A 12,123-nucleotide genomic window follows, 5' to 3' on the forward strand; every position below is an offset into this window, starting at 1 on the left:
AAATGCAAGATTTTTATTATTGTTCTATACAGTTTTTAAACTTATGCACCTTTATCCCTTTATGTGTTCTTTATTCTATTTCATATTTTTTGTTTGTTTCCATCTGTTACAATTTTTCTCTCCCTCAAGTACTTCACTGAGGTTTTCTTTTAGGTTAAGTTTACTTGTGATAACATCTCTCATTGTTTATCTGACAGTGTCTTTATTTCATTTCCATTTTTGAAAAGTATTTTCATGAATCATGGAATTCAAGGTTAGAGCGTATTTTATTTAGCTTTCAAGTATTTCATTTATTTTCATAATTTCTTTTGAGAAATTATTTGTCAAGTCAAATTATTGTCCCTTTGATTATAATTTACCTTTTGATTATTCAAGGTGCTTTTAAGATTTTATTATTTTTCCTTTTTTAAAAAATTTTAATTTTTATATTTGTTTGTTTGTTTTATTTTTAGAGAGAGGGGAAAGGAGAAAGAGAGGGAGAGAAACATCACTGTGTGGTTGCTTCTCACTCGCGCCCCCGAATGGGGATCTGATGTGCAACCTAGTCATGTGCCCTGACTGGGAATCGAACCAGCGACACTTGGCTCGCAGGCTGACGCTCAATCCACTGAGTCACAGCAGCCAGGTCCTTTGGTTTTTTTCAGTGTACTCTTGATATGACTGTATGTCTTTTACTGAATTTAACTTTATTGGGGTTTTCAAAAATTCTTGAATCTGTCGGTTTCATTGGTTTTGGAAAATTCCAGATATTATTTCTTCAAATATTATTTCTGCCTCATTTTCTCTTATCTCCTTATGGATCACCAATTACTGGTATGTTAGAAATTTTAAATATGTCATTGTTAACCCCTTCATTATTTAATAACATGTTTTCTGCCTCCACATGTTTGAATATTTTAGCTTTATTGTAGTTAATTTCTAGCTTCATACCATTGTGTTCAGGTAAGATATTTGATATGATTTCAATCTTTTTGAATTTTTGAAGATTTATGTTGTGTCTTAATATGTGGTCTATTTTTGAGAATGTTCCATGTGCCCTTGAGAAGAATATATATTCTGATACTTTAGGATGAAATTTTCTATAGATATCAGTTAAATCCATTCGATCTAGGGTGTCATTTAGAGTCACTGCTGCCTTGTTGATTTTTTGGGGGGGGAGGTCTGGAAGATCTATCCATCAATGTCGGTGGGTTGTTGAAATCCTCTACTATGAATGTAGTGCTGTCAATTTCTTAAAGTCCTCCAAGATTTTCTTTATATATTCAGGTGCTCCTGTGTTGGGTTCATATATGTTTACAAGGGTTATAACTTCCTGTTTGATTGATCCCTTATGTATTATGTAGTGACCTTCTTTGTCTCTTGTTATGGCTTTTGTTTTAAAGTCTATTTCATCATATATAATTTCTGTTAAAGTTTAAGTTTGCATGAAATATCTTTTTCCGACATTTTACTTTTGGTCTGTGTGTACCTTTTATTTTGTGATCGAGGTGGCATATTTTATAGAACTAGAACAAATATTCCAAAAAATTATATGGAGCCACAAAAGATCTTGAATGCCACAGCAATCTTGAGAAAAAAATAACAAAGTTAAAGAAATCATGCTACCTGATGTCAAGCTATATTATAAGACTATACTAATCAAAACAGCTTTGTACTGGCATCGTCGGCAGCCGTCCGTCTCGAGAGACGATGGTGTAGCTTCTTAAGAGTCTATCTGCACCGCCGAGAATGACTGTGCAGTCCAACTCGGGAGTGACATGATATCTGTCTCCTTCCGTGTTGAATCGACATCTTGCGATGACGCTGAAGCTACAGAGCCTGGGCAGGGTAATATGGAGGGTCTGCTGTTGCCCATGCAGCAGACCCCCCCTCTCTTCGCAGCTGAAGGGTCCAAGGGAAAGACGGAGTCGATACAGCTTGGGTTCAGGTGCGCCGCAGGAGTTGCCGGTGTTGACCACAACGTCAAACCGCCTTAGGGACTCCGGCTCCGGATTTTCTGTCGGGGTTTACTCCCTTAGCCTTTCCCCTGAAGAGGTATGCCGCAAGGCATACAAACAGACATATCAATAAATAAAACAGAATAGAAAACCCAGAAATAAATCCATGCCTTTATAGTTAATTAATATTTGACAAAGGAGGCAAAAACATGCAGTAGGGTGAATACAGTCTATATAATAATTGGTGTTAGAAATATTGGACAAGTACATACAAAAAATGAAGCTAGACCACTTTCTTACACCACACGCAAGAATAAACTCAAAATTGATTAAAGACTTACATGTAAATGTTAGACTTGAAGCCATAAAAACCTTAAGATAAAACACAGGCAGTAAAACCTCAGATATTTTTTGTAGTGATATTTTTTCTGATACATCTTCTTGGGCAAAGGAAATAAAAAAAATAAACAAATAGGACTAAAGCAAACTAAAAATGTTTGCACAGCAAAGGAAACCACCAACAAAATAAAAAGACTACTTACTGAATGGGAGAATATATTTGCCAAGGATACATCTGACAATGGATTAAGATCTAGAATGTATAAGGAGCTTAAATAACTCAATACCAAAAACCAAAAAATTCAATTAAAAAAATGGAAAATAACCTGAATAGATGCTTCTCCAAAGAGGAGATACATATGGCCAATAGACATATGAAAAGATGCTCAATGTCACTAATCATCAGAAAAATGCAAATTGAAGCCACAATGAGATATCACCTTACACCTCTCAGAATGGCTATTATCAATAAATAAACAGGGAGCAAACGTTGGAAAAGCATGTGGAGAAAAAGGAACGCTAGCGAAATATTGGTGGAAATGCAGATTGGTCCAGCCACCATGGAAAGCAATATATGGATTTAACTCAAAAAATTAAACGTGGAACTGCCTTATGATCCCATGAGTACATTTCTAGGAATTTATCTGAAGAAATATGAAACACTAATTTGATAGAATAGAAGCATCCCTATGTTCATTGCAGTGTTATTTACAATAGCCAAGATTTGAAAGCAGCCCAAGTGTCTATCAGTGGATGAGTGGGTGATAAACCTGTAGCACATGTACACAATGGAATACTACTTGACCATAAAAAGGAAATCTTATGCTTTGTGACACAATGGATGGACCTAAAGAGCATTTTGCTAAGTGAAATAAACCAGTCAGAAAAAGACAAGTACCATATGATTTCACTCATATTTGGAATCTAATGAACAAACAGAACTCACAAGAAAAATAGAAACAGACTCATAGGTAGAGAGCAGGGCAACAACTCTTGGGGGATTCTGCATGATTTGTGAAGGAATTGAGCAAAAAAATAAAGATAAAACTACTGGTCATTGACAACATTGTGATGATTGCCATGGGGAGGCAGGGTTGGGGGAGATTGAGGAGGGTATAAGGTGGATAAATGGTGGTGGACAGAGACTTGACTTGTGGTGTTGAACACACAACACAACATACAGATGATGTCCTGCAGAATTGTGCACCTGAAACCTGTATACTTTTGCTAACCAATGTCACTTCAATAAATTCAATAAAAAGGAAAAATAAATGGTATATATGCATTGTTAATATAATGAGAATGGTTTGTGCAACATCGATGTAACCTGGTAGCCAAGGAGAGTGGACTGGAATTCACATATGTGGACAATGATGACTTCACTGTACTAGTCAGTGGGGGTGGTAGATGCCATTGAGTGAGCATGTGTACTGTGTGGCCATCACATTCAAAATAACTGAGCAGGTATAGCAACAAACCTGCATCAAATTTTGCATTAAGCTTGAACATTCCTCCGCGGAAACTATTCGGATGATTCATTCAGAAGGGCACAGCTATAGGAAACTGGTGATTGACAGCTTCATCACAATAACACACTTGTTCATGCATCACGTCTCATGCAGAGTCTTTTGGCAAGGCATCAAATCACCCAGCTGACTCATTTCCCCTATAGCCCAAATTTGGCATCCTGCAACTTCTGGATTTTCCCAAAACTAAAATCACCTTTGAAAGGGAAGAGACTTTGGACCATCAATGAGATTCAGGGAAATACAATGGGATAGTTGATGGCAATTGAGAGAACTGTGTGAGGTCCCAAGGTGCCTAATTTAAAGGGGACTGAGGCATCATTGTCTTATGTACAATGCTTCTTGTATCTTTTATCTTCTTCAATAAATGTCTCTATTTTTCATCTTACATGGCTGGATACCTACCTTCCCCTTGAACTTCTATTTTTCAGATAATTATGATAACATAGTATTCAAGGGTATGGGTTTACTATAATTCATATACCCATTCTTTTATGAGTTGATAATTAGATTGACTTTATTTTTGGTTACACAAGCAATGTTGAAGCAAAATTATATACATGTTTGTTTTCATATACTGTATATGTATAGTGTTAATTTCTGGCAGGGGATCTTTTTTGGTCCATCGATATACCTATTTTATATTTTGGTATATGTTGCTAAATTTCACTCTAAAAAATCATATTACACTTTAACCTAACTATATGAGAATTCCTATGCCCCAGCTTCAACAATACTTGCTTTATTAAATTTTAAAAAATTTAATGTGTATAGAATTTAATTTTAAATGAGACTAAAAACTTGGAGATCACATTCTTTTTTTATCTTTCCACAATAACTTGTTGAACCTTATTTATTTGACTTTTTCAATCTTAATATGAATTAGACTGAAAAATCATTAATTATATTTCATGTTTACTCTTGTATTTTATTCATTTTTCTAAAATTCATGTTTATTTCTAAGTTCCTAATAGATTCTTTATTATGTTTTTGGGTTTCCTGATACATCATTTTCCCATGGTTTGTGTGTTTCAGTGCTAATAATATTTTATCAATCAATATTTGATACTTTATTCTGAGAATTTCTTAAACTAGTACTTTTTAATTTGTATAATGTTCCCTTGGGATATAAGTAATTTATTCCATGAAAAATGGTTTTCTATGGACACATTTATTTTAGAAATACTGGGTTAAACAATACCAAACTACTCACTTATTTTCAGGCCTTTTGAAGTAATCATGTGCATTTGGAAGTCTCTAAAATGTGGGTACAATATGTATCATTTATAAAACATTCTTCTCCAGGAAAAACTTTTTGTTTATTAAATCATTATTATTGTTATTCTATTACAGTTGTCCTAATTTTTCCTCCTTTGCCCGCCTCCACCTATCCCCCCTTCCCCACAGTCAATTTCCTGTTGTTGTGTCCGTGGGTCATTCATACAAATTCTTTGTCTAGTCCCTTCCCCTTCTTTCCATCATTTTTCCCTTCACCCTCCTCTCTGGTCACTTTCAGTCTGTTCCATGTTTCCATGCCTATGGTTCTATTTTGTTCATGAGTTTATTTTGTTCATTAGATTCCTCTTATAGTTGAGATCATATGGTATTTGTCTTTCACTGACTATCTTATTTCACTTAGCATAATATTCTCCAGTTCCATCAGTGTTGTCACAAAAGATAGGAGTTCCTTCTTTCAAGAGAAACTCATTGGATTAGTATTATATGAAACACAGTAGAGGAAATGTTTTCTAACAAGTGTATGTGGAATAATTTTGTATGCATTGCAAATGTTGAGTGATCCAAGAGGCATAGGGTATATAATAGTCATCTATTTTTAGAGGATGTGTCTCCAGGTGAGAATGTTTGGATAGGCTAATTGTAATTGGTTATGTATAAATACAAACATATCAATCAATCATGTGACTAGAAATAATTTGAAACTACTTATCCTACTTTGAAAGGGTTGCTGTCTAAGTTTTTCATATATGGATTACAATTTATCTTTATCGAATGATACCTCTATGTGATGTTTCTCAAATCTTCATCCAGTGTATAATTATATTTCAACTGATCTCAGAACATAGAGAAAGAAAATCAATATTGAGAGAAGAAGATGACGGAGAAGTGAGGGGAGGCTGCGCTCTCGGATCCCAAAACCCATCTGTGGTTTGGACTAATGGCAGACAGATCATCTGAGTAAGCAGCTGGACACTGGCAGGAGTTGAGTCTTGGCACTGCTGGATTAGAGGAAAACCATCTGGGAGTGACCTGTTTGGTGAGGATAGCGGAAGAAAAAGGGACAAAACGGGACCCCTGACTGGGGTGGCTGCCCGAGCTGCAGCTGGAAGGACACAAACGCTTTTTGGTGACCACAGGCTTCCCCAGGGGGGAGTTGGGAGGAGAGCGGATCTCTGCCTGCTGGCAGAGACAGGACTCGACCAGGTGGCATTGACGCTGGAAGATGGGGGACAGCGTGCTACTGTACAAGTGAAAATGTAATTTTTCCTCTGTATTTTTCTCTTGTGAACTGCGGAGAGGGGGGAAAAGTTTGGGGGTGATAGGACATTCTTAAGGAGCGCAGGAGCAGGAGTGTGCTTCCCCCTTCCCCACTCCCCAACCCTCCCCTTGGGTCATGGGGGCACACATAGGGAAGTGCCCTCATTCACTGGCCCAGGTGCGCAGGGCTCTGCGTCCAGGTGTGCAGGGCTTTGCGTCCAGGTGCCCCTCGGACACAGGCCAACAAAAATAAAATCAGTGACCCAACCGGCGCAGGGGGGGCCCACTGGACACGCAGAAGACTGTGCGCAGTTGCCCCTGGCCAGCCCAGTGGGTGCCAGGCCGAAGTACCAGGCCGGAATCCGGAGCGCAGAGCACTTGCCCAGGCTCTGCGCATGCCCCCTGAGGAGCTGTGGGAACGGTGGGCGGCTGCGGCGTGGGAACAGCGGGCAGCAGCAACTCACAGACACTCACGTCTACTGAGCACAAGTGTCTGCGGTCCTGCCCTAAGAGGCGAAAGACCAACTCCCGGAACATGGCGCTGCAGGCCTGAGGCTAGCTCCCCAGCTGCTTGGGTGCACACCGGCACTTGAGCGAAAAATAAACAAACAAACAAACAAACAAACAAAAAACACCTCGCCGGCTTTCCCAGAGCGCAACGTGGCCTGCTTTCCCAGAGCGCAGCGTGGCAGACCTGAAGTGGGCTCTTGGCTGCCTTGCATTGCGCCCTGCCGGCCACCTCTCACACACCGCTGCTGCAAGGAATAGGAATCTCTAACCCATCACATTAGACCAGCTGTGGACCCAAAAAAAGAAGACGACACAAGAAGGCTGAACTGAGTAAAAACATTCCTTTTTTTTTTTTTTTTTTCCCTTTTTCCTTTTTCTTTTATTCCTGAAAGAGGAGGGGAGGAGGGAGGAGGGGAAGGAAGGAGGAAAAAACAAACTATATCTCTAATCTGTTTTATATAATCTTTCCTTCTTATCCTTCTTCTTCAATTGTTGTTTATTTGTTTGTGGGCCTAGTTTAGCCACCCTTTCACTCTAAATAAATAGAATATAACTACTATATAAATCCAATACTATATAATTCCACTTTCCTACTATATTCTGCACTCTTCACCCCTTTTTTTCTTCTATAGTTATTAACATACAATGTAAATACTACTGACTGTCTTGCACAGTCTCAACTATTATTAACCTATTACACCCTCTCTCAAAAATCATATTTTTCCTTCACTAAAACAACTCTTATCTATTCTTCCTATAGTGTAAAAGCTCTAATCTCTCTACATTTATATTAATACTGGCTCGTTGCCTGACGATACCAGGATAGAGGGTGGGGGATATTTTTAAGGGTGCGGTTCTCCTGCTGGGGCTGTGTGTTTATGTTTTTAACAGCATCTCCACAAAAGAATTCAAGATAAAGAGGATAAAGTGACTCTCAATCAACAAGCCAGAAGGAAGATCCTAACAAAAAAATCTGAAATATAACCAGACAGCATAAACAAACGATATAAAAGGTACCCCAAGAACATCAGGCTCAAGAGATCAAAGAGACTGCACCACTGAAACCCCCAGATCTACCATAAAGAATCTCATACCACAAAGGTGGGAGGGCAAAGCAGACAAATCCAAATAACAAAAACAAACAAGAAGAATCCAAAACGGTAAGATGCAGAAACAACTTCTCGATGAAAAGAAAAGAGGAATCCCCAGAAAGAGAGGTAGATGGAATAGACATAGGCCAAATGTCAGACATGGAATTCAAAACTATGGTGGTGAAGAAGCTCAATATGCTTGAAAACCTCAAAAACAACTATTACAACCTCCAAGGAAGTTACCAACAGCTCCAAGAAAATTACAGGGAACTTGCAGAGAACTACACCAGCATAAAAAAAGACATAGAAACTATCAACAAGAACCAGGAAGAAATCAAGAATGCAATCTCTGAACTGAAAAACACAGTAGAATCAGTCAAAAGGAGACTAAACGAAGCAGAGGATCGGATTAGTGAGTTAGAGGATATTGTAGGTAATAATTCTCAAGTGATACAGCAAAATGAAAAAAGATTGAAAAAATATGAACAAGATGTAAGGGAATTACAGGATAGCATTAAAAAAATAATATCAGGATCATCAGAATAAAAGAGGGAGAAGAAAAGGAGCATGGAATTGAAAATCTGATAGGAGAAATAGTGACAGAAAATTTTCCAAACCTAATGAGAGAAAAAGTTATGCAAGTCCAAGAAGCACTGAGAGTTCCAATCAAGAGGAACCCCCCAAAACCCACTCCAAGGCACATCATAGTTAAAATGGCAACATTCCAAGACAAAGAGAGAATCCTAAAAGCAGCAAGAGAAAAAGAGCAAATAACTTACAAGGGAGCTCCAATAAGGCTATCGACCAATTTCTCAACAGAAACATTACAAGCCAGAAGGGAATGGTCAAAAATATTTCAAGCAATGAAAAACAAAGGCCTACAACCAAGAATACTCTACCCAGCAAGGGTCTCATTCAAAATAGAAGGTGAAATAAGGAGTTTCTCAGACAAAGGAAGACTAAAAGAATATATCTCCACCAAACCAGCATTGCAAGAGATGCTAAAGGGAATATTCTAAGAAAAGGGAAGAGAAAAAACAAAAAAGAAGAGTAGAGGAACAGAGATAGAAAAGGGAAATGAATAAATACATGTCAATAATAACCTTAAATGTAAATGGATTAAATGCTCCCATTAAAAGACATAGGGTAACGGAATGGATAAGAAAACAGGACCCACATATTTTCTGTATACAAGAAACACACTTCAAAACAAAAGATTTACATAGACTGAAAGTAAAGGGATATAAAAAAAATATTCCAAGCAAATGGACCTGAAAAAAAAAGCTGGGGTAGCAGTCCTCATATCAGATGAAACAGATTTTAAAGCAAGGGCAATAAAAAAGAGACAAAGAAGGACATTTTATAATACTTAAAGGAACAATTCATCAAGAAGATATGACACTGATAAACATATATGCACCCAACATAGAAGCACCCAAATACATAAAGCAAATACTAGAAGACCACAAGAAGGATATTAACAACAATACACTCATAGTAGAGGATTTCAACACTCCATTATCAACAATAGACAGATCACCCAAGCAAAGAAACACCCAGGATATACAGCCATTGAACAACACACTAAACCACATGGACTTAACTGATATATATATAGAACTTTTCACCCCAAAGAAGCAAAATATACATTCTTTTCAAAGGCACATGGGACATTTTCAAAGATAGACCACATAATGGGAAACAAAACAAGCCTCAACAAATTCAAGAGAATTGAAATTATATCAAGCATCTTTTCATATCACAATGTCTTGAAACTAAAAATCAACCTCAGAGGAAAAAATCAAAGACACCCAAACTCATGGAGAATGAATAACATGCTATTAAATAATGAATGTGTTAACAATTACATCAAAGCGTAAATCAAGAAATTTCTAGAAACTAATGAAAATGAACACACAACAGCCCAAAACCTATGGGACACAGCAAAAGCAGTCCTAAGAGGGAAGTTCATAGCAATACAGGCATATCTGAAAAGACTAGAAGAATCTCAAATAGAAAACCTAACCATAAATCTACAAGAACAAGAACAACAACAACAAACAAAGCCTAGGGCAAAAAGAAGAAAGGAAATCATCAAGATTAAAGCAGAATTAAATGACATAGAGACTAAACGAACAATCCAAAAAAATCAACAAAATTAGGAGCTGGTTCTCCGAAAAAATAAACAAAATTGACAAGCCTCTAGCCAGGCTCATTAAGAAAAAAAGAGAGAAGAACCAAATAAACAAAATCAGAAATGAAAGAGGAGAAATCACGATGATACCTCAGAAATACAAACAATTATAAGAAATTACTACAAACAACTATATGGCAAGAAATTTGACAACCTAGTAGAAATGGACAGATTTCTAGAAACATATAACCTTGTGAAACTGAATCAAGAAGAAGTAGAAAGTCTCAACAGACCAATAACAAGAAGGAAATTGAAACAGTAATCAAAAATCTCCCTGCACACAAAAGCCCTGGACCGGACGGCTTCACAGGCGAATTTTACAAAACATTTAGGGAAGAACTAACTCCTACCCTCCTCAAACTATTCCAAAAAATCCAAGAAGAGGGAAAAATCCCAAACTCTTTCTATGAAGCCAGTATTACCCTATTCCCAAAACCAGGTCAAGACACAGCAAAGAAAGAAAACTGCAGGCCAATATCACTGATGAATATAGATGCTAAAATCCTCAATAAAATTTTGGCAAACAGGATCTAACAATACATCAAAAAGATCATACACCATGATAAAGTGGGATTCATCCCAGGGATGAAAGGATGGTTTAATATTTACAAATCAATAAATATAACACATCACCTAAACCAAATGAAAGACAAAAATCACATGATCATATCAATAGATGCAGAAAAAGCATTTGATAAAGTACAACACCCACTTATGTTGAAAACACTCAGCAAAATGGGAATAGAGGGAGCATACCTTAACATAATTAAGGCTATATATGAGAAGCCTGAAGCCAACATCATACTCAATGGACAGAAACTGAAAGCATTCCCCCTGAAATCAGGAACTAGACAAGGCTGTCCACTCTCCCCACTTCTATTCAACATAGTCTTGGAAGTCCTAGCCACAGCAATCAGACAAGACAAAGAAATAAAAGGCATCCAAATTGGGAAAGAAGAAGTAAAACTATCACTATTTGCAGACGACATGATAGTATACCTAGAAAACCCTATAAACTCCACTAAAAGACTACTTGATATAGTAAGTGAATTTGGCAAAATCGTAGGGTACGAAATAAATATACCGAAATCTAATGCATTTCTGTACACCAACAATAAAATATCAGACAGAAGCAAAAAAGAAAATACCATTTACTATAGCAACAAGAAAAAGAAAGTACCTAGGAATAAACTTAACCAAAGAGATAAAAGACCTGTACACTGAAAATTATGTAACAATGAAGAAAGAAATTAAGGAAGATACAAATAAATGGAGGCAAATACCATGTTCTTGGACGGGAAGAAGCAACATCATCAAAATGGCCATACTACCCAAAGCAATTTACAAATTCAATGCAATCCCTATTAAAATACCAATGACATATTTCACTGACCTAGAACAAATCCTCCAAAAATTCATATGGCACCAAAAAAGACCCCGAATAGCAAAAGCAATCTTGAAACAGAAGAACACAACAGGAGGAATCACGATACCAGACATCAAACAATACTAGAAAGGAACTGTGATCAAAAGAGTCTCGTACTGGCATAAGAACAGACACATAGATCTGTGGAACAGAATTGAAAGCCCAGAAATAAACTCAGGCCTCTATGGTCAACTAATCTTTGATAAAGGAGGAAGGAACATAAAATGGAATGAGAAGAGCCTCTTTAACAAATGGTGCTGGGAGAAGTGGACAGGGACGTGCAAAAAAATGAAACTAGACCACCAACTTACACCACACACGAGAATAAACTCAAGATGGATTAAAGACTTAAATGTAAGCCGTGATACCATAAAAGTCCTAGAGGAAAACATAGGCAAGAAAATTTCAGATATCACACGTAACAATATCTTCACGGATACATCTGCTAAGGCAAGAGAAATAAAGGAAAAAATAAACAAATGGGACTACATCAAACTAAAGAGTTTCTGCTCAGCAAAAGAAAACATCAGCAGGATGAAAAGGAAACCAACTATATGGGAAAACATACTTGCCAATGATATCACAGACAGGGGACTGATCTCCA

Source organism: Furipterus horrens, unplaced genomic scaffold (assembly GCF_987537825.1).
Source record: "Furipterus horrens unplaced genomic scaffold, mFurHor1.1.pri manual_scaffold_17, whole genome shotgun sequence".
In the NCBI taxonomy this organism is placed as follows: domain Eukaryota; kingdom Metazoa; phylum Chordata; class Mammalia; order Chiroptera; family Furipteridae; genus Furipterus; species Furipterus horrens.